Genomic DNA, 5,936 nt, shown 5'->3' with positions numbered 1-5,936 from the left:
CTTTCTCCCACCAYGAATTTAACACCGAATTTGCTCTCCATTGTAATAAGTGCCATAAGGATCTATCCGTCCAGTCCCTGTCCCRTCAATCGCAGCTCTCRGACGGCTGTGATGCCAGCCTTTAGTTTTATGAGGGTATCAAGCAGCTGGGCTGCGGCATCTTCCCAATAAAGGGACCGGATATTCCAGGTACATGCCTTTAAATCGTAATCCTTAATATATTTCCCGTCATCGTCATCAAAAGGGAGTCTCTTACCTGAATCTGTTGTTTCCTTTTMATTTTTGTTGAGCGGGTCCCAAACCCAGCTCACAACCCAGGAGAGGGATAGTTCGATATTTCACTTTAAAATGCCTTCAAACAGTTGTTATGGAGCTAAAACCGGAAGTCGTGAGCTGCTGGAAATCGTTTCTACACATGACTAGATCCTGTAACTAAAGTAAAAATTGAGATGTCTTGATGAAGTTTGGTATGCGGGTTTCTTAGTATAAAAAGGTTTCCCCAAAACRTTATAAACAAAAAACTTATAAAGTGTTATAACTAAGCTCTAAAATTCTAATTTGGCACAAGGGACCGCTGTAGCAAGGGGCATACGTAAGCAAAAAAAAAATTTAAAAAGTGAGTGTGGCACCACCCCCTAATAAGTTAAATGTAAATATCTCTTTAACCACGAAGGCCACAGCAACCAAAAATTGTTACAAACTACTAAAATCGTAATACGACAGATACATTAAATTTTACCCCCGAGATGGTAAGAGTGAGCTTTATGGGAGCCGGTGTAAAAATTGAACGATGGCCGAGTAACCTTTCACTTTTTTATGAAATCCATTATCTCGGGACCTGACCGASCGATTTCGACAAAATTTAGTACATATCCTTCTTCTCATATTTCTGTGCCCCAGTCCCCTATTGCCCATATATAACAATTTTAAATTTCASTTGATTCTTTTACTATCGACCAATATGTGGGTTATCTCAATGAAAAGAGAGAGTGTGTTTTACTCTTTACAGTGTATCTTTGTGCCGAAAATAGATAACTTTGGGCGAAAACTSCTATATAACTGATATTCGAATTTTGGAACATTCGGCTAATTTTACTCCATGTGATTGATTTTTTAGTATGAGCCATGTTAATGCTTGTAGTATGTGGTATTGGGAARAATAAATAAAATCGGGATCAATACTATCCCAACTTCCATATACTATATATTATATAAGGATTTTAGTTTATCTAACAAACTATATGTGTAACACTGTATGAGTTATATATTGTATATGTACATATAAAATTGCTGGATTTCGATCCGCTCGTTGAGGTTTTGAACCTTAAAGTATTTCCCTGTATTTGATTMTTGAAGGTTGCAAGAGTATAAAATGTTCGGTTGCCCCCGAACTTAGTCCTTTCTTACTCGTTTGTTAATATGGTTTATTCTCGGGATTTTATCGCTGACCATAACGTTCTTTTTACAATTGCCTCGACRCTCTCCACGGCGCATGACCAGTAACAAAAAACTAAGTTATTTCTAATYCGAAATCCTGCGGCGTATAACAAACGCTAAACATATATATTAAATATAATTACAAGCTCTCATAACTTTTATTCGAAAACGAACCTTTTCATTTGTCCACTGCTTCCACTACACGTTCATATTTCCTTTATAACGTAATGGTCGGATTTCTAATATATTATATTATAGCAGTAATTAAAATCGTTTCTCATACATTTTTTCACCACAGAGATATCAACATACTAAACCTTTATAGTGGAACAAACTTTATGAACACCATCCATCAACAATTTGAGATTCGCATGATATATATAACACATATTGAGAGGAGTTTCCGCCACGAGGCATACATTTGGCGGCCGCTGATTGTAAAAAAAAAAATTTCCAATTTCAATAGTTGGATTTTGTTTCTTAAATATATTGTGTCATTCGACAACTGCAACATTAAGGTCTATTTTTGGATTTTTTACCGAGAACAAGTTAATGGATTTTTCTCCCGGTGCTTGTCGACTAATATCATCTCTTAGAAAGAACTTATTAATTGYTCCAATATCACCAACCGCCATATTTCTTAGACTTACTCATGGTATCATCGATACGAAGGGAATGTCATTGAAGAGTTTTTTTATAGCAGCAAATCTTTTAAACGATCTACAGGCTAAGTTAAACCTTCTGCTTCTTTTACTGAACGTTTATAAAATCTCATAATATATTTGCCCCGCATACTTTGTTATTTTAAGCATTAAATATATAAAAATCTCAATAAGTTGAAAGTTAATAATTCTTTTGGACGTCAAATGATCAAATTCAACTAAAAATAAGTAAATTATTATTATTATGATAGTCTTAGAAGTTCTTTTCAGTTTTCGTACAAATGTATGGATATTTTGCAAATTACTATAAAAAAATAGTTCTCAGAAAATTATTGATTCAATCCAGTTCAAGACCGGGTGACTGTCTGTCCGTCTGTTAAGCTACACCTTGAGTAAAAAAAATTGGTACACCTGTCTCTTGGCATCGTAAGAGATTGATATTACAGATGGGAGTAATCGGATCACTATTACGCTCACAAAACGCCATTAAACGAAAACCTGTAAACTGCTGTAACTGAGCACTAAATTAAGATATACTATAGAACCATGCTTTGACAATCGAAAAATTGTACAGTCCATAAGAAATAAGAACTTGGACCAACTTAACCGATATCAACCAAATTTGCTACATAACATACTACTGATATTCCTAGTTGCCGCTGCCACAATGTGGAAATCGGACTACAACCACATTTACATCATATAGATAATAGTTTTAAATTCCATCTATCTCTCGCTTTTCCATTAAAGTGTATGTATCGGAACTAATGACGCTATCGATATAAAAATTTTTCATCAGTAAGGTACGCCATCTTAGGCTGAGCCCACACCAGATTAGTCAAAAACGTCTTTGATTAATAAAACACAAAAACATCTTGGGCTCTAACCCACACCAAGCGAAGCACAATGTGACATTTTATCTTTTTGTCTCGCTTGGTGTGCATTGAAAATAAACGAAAAAAGAAGAAAACGAATCAGTTCACGCAAAGATGTCGTCGGATTCGGACGATGAAATTGBGCCAATCCTATTTTCAATTAATGAGTTTTGTGAACGAAGTGAAAGAAATAAAAGAGAATGGTGGGTGCATCCATACAACCAGAAGCGTGATTCAGAAAATGTTATTACAAACTTGATTTCTGAACTGAGAATCCAAGAAAATTTCCAAATTTCACAAGGATGCAGGTGTTAACATTCGAATATTTGCTGTCTTTAATAAAACATTTAATTTTTAAACAAAATACGAACTACCGCAAAAGCATAACTCCTGCGGAAAGATTAATTATAACACTACGGTAAGTAAAAACAAATAGCTTTTTAAACTTAAAATCAATGTATTTTTAATTCAAAATCCCTTCTTTGGTAAAATTTTACAATGATCAATATGAAAATATAAATTATTAATAATTATTTGTATTCATATACGGAGGCCAGAATACCAAAATGAGACTCCTAACTAGCAGAATCACTAAATTACAATAGTGACAATTAGAGACATGAGACAATCGTCTCAAGCAGAATACCGGCATAAGCAATCTGACATTTCCATTGGAAAGTTTGACATTTTTTAGCATAACATCACTCAGAACGTTTTGTCATTTAATCGTGAATTGCTTTATTTACAGGGAATTAAAAAATTCATCTCGGCCAAAAAATGGAATTAACTCGTGAACATTTTCGTGCGATAATTTTTCACAACTTTCGACGTGGATTATCACGACAAGAGTGCATCGATGAACTAAAATCTTTGTATGGTTATGAAGCGCCATCCTGTAGCACTGTGAAAAACTGGTACAAARTGCTCGACGCTCGCTCAAAGACGTATTCCGTCAAGGTCGTCCAAAASCAGCCGTTGTGCCAGAAAACAYCGATGCCGTACGTGAACTGATAATGCAAGACCTTCATATAACATACCTTCAGRTAGAGGCAATCCTATGCATTTCTCCYATCAGCATACATTCGATATTGCATGAACACCTGGCCGTAAAAAAGGTTTGTTCTCGTTGCTGAAAAAATACGATCGCGGTGCTTGAAAAGACGTTTATAAGATCGTCACAGGTGACGAAACATGGATCTATGCGTATGAGCCCGAAACAAAACAGCAATTGACCGTGTGGGTCTTCCAAGACGAGCCAATTCCAACGAAAGTTGTTCGTGGAAGAAGCACTTCGAAGCAAATGGTCGCCTGTTTCTTCGGCAAAACTGGTCATGTGGCGACTGTTCCGCTTGAGAAACGTAGGACGGTCAATTCTGAGTGGTACACCACCATTTCTTTGCCTGAAGTCTTCGGAGAAAYTCGAAAAACGAACAAGAGAAGACGAATCATTGTGCACCATGACAATGCGAGCTCTCACACATCGGCTCAAACCAGCGCCTTTTTGACCGGACAAAACATCGAATTGATGGGTCATCTGCCATAGAGCCCTGACTTGGCACCCAATGACTTCTTTTTATTCCAACACATCAAGAAAATAATGCGTGATCAACGATTTTCGTCGGTATAAGATGCTGTTGAAGCATATAAATCTTGATGGAGAATATTTTGAAAAACAATAAAATCATTTTCATTGATAAATATTCCTATTTTCATTATTAGGCCAGAAATATATATAGCAGCCCTCGTACTATATTAGATCATCCCATGACCGATGATGACCTTGAAGTACTTAAATATTAATTTTCCTCTTCTTCTTGTAACTGATTCATTTTATTTATCATATGCATTCTGAATAGTCTTCGTCTTTTGCTGGAGAGTTTTTCATAATCAGAAAGCAAACTTTTAAAAAATAATTCACTTCCATTTTTTTTTTGGTTTCTGCTTCGTTTTGGAGTTTAGGAACTCAATCATTGGTCCAGCTATCATCTCAGATATAGATGATATCTTACTCTTCTTCGCACGTATTTGACTGCTTTTGTAAGTACTTACTGCATCGGTAAAATTATTTTGCGACATGTCGGTAGTTTGTCCTTCGACATCAGGGCTATTTACAGGTAAATTACTGCTCATTTCACGATGCTGATGTACAAATTCTTTTAAAAACTAAATGYATCAACCAAGTACCACTTCCGCTTCTGCTTACCACTGGATCCAGATGGTTTGYTTTTTTCTTCCYTCAAATATGAGTTCCTCGAGTATGAGTTCTGTAAATTTGTCCATTTATTTTTGTATGTTGCTACTGCAAGATATAAAATTTGGAATTTTTAAATTGTGATGGGTATACAAAAATTTCAATTAATTAATATATAATTTCAGGTATTTAACAACAGTTCATTTGTGTTGATGTTGATGACTTTGGACGAAATTGCGATAGTGGTGTTTTCAAACACTCTAATTTTGGAAAAAAAAYTTATTCAAAAACAATTGAATTTACCACATAACCAAAAGCTATGTTCAGAAAGCTGCGAATGCWTACCTTTTGTTTTTGTCGCCGATGAAAGCTATCCACTTCTTACGAATGTTCTAAAACCTTTTGCACGAAGGAACTTGACAAATGAGCGAATAATATAAAATTACCGTTTATCAAGAGCAAGACGAGTAGTGGAATGCGCATTTGGTATGTTTGCAAATACGTTTCGAATTTTTCATACAGAAATTCTGTTATCGTTTAATAAAGTTTAAACTATTATATAAGCTGCTGTGCTTTACATAATACGATTCGTGAACGAGAACATTTGCTTCATGAAATATACATATAATGAACTCTATGCTATGGAATATTTAGTCCAAGAGGCTACAAATGAAAATATTGAAAACACAAGGCCATCAAATGGTGTGCGTTACACATGTACGTGACCAGTTTCTTTCATATTTTAACTCTACCACTGGATCAGTTTCTTGG

General features: G+C 35.3%; 1 pseudogene; it reads right to left on the bottom strand.

Annotated features, from left to right (window-relative positions):
* Positions 1 to 4,731: 4,731 nt before the first annotated feature.
* Positions 4,732 to 5,936, bottom strand: part of LOC108965033 — a 2,684-nt pseudogene continuing 1,479 nt past the window's right edge.

The sequence above is a fragment of the Bactrocera latifrons genome, unplaced genomic scaffold (genome assembly GCF_001853355.1).
Source record: "Bactrocera latifrons isolate USDA-ARS-PBARC rearing strain unplaced genomic scaffold, ASM185335v1 scaffold_132, whole genome shotgun sequence".
Lineage (NCBI taxonomy): Eukaryota > Metazoa > Arthropoda > Insecta > Diptera > Tephritidae > Bactrocera > Bactrocera latifrons.
This window is presented reverse-complemented; position numbering and strand designations above follow the sequence as displayed.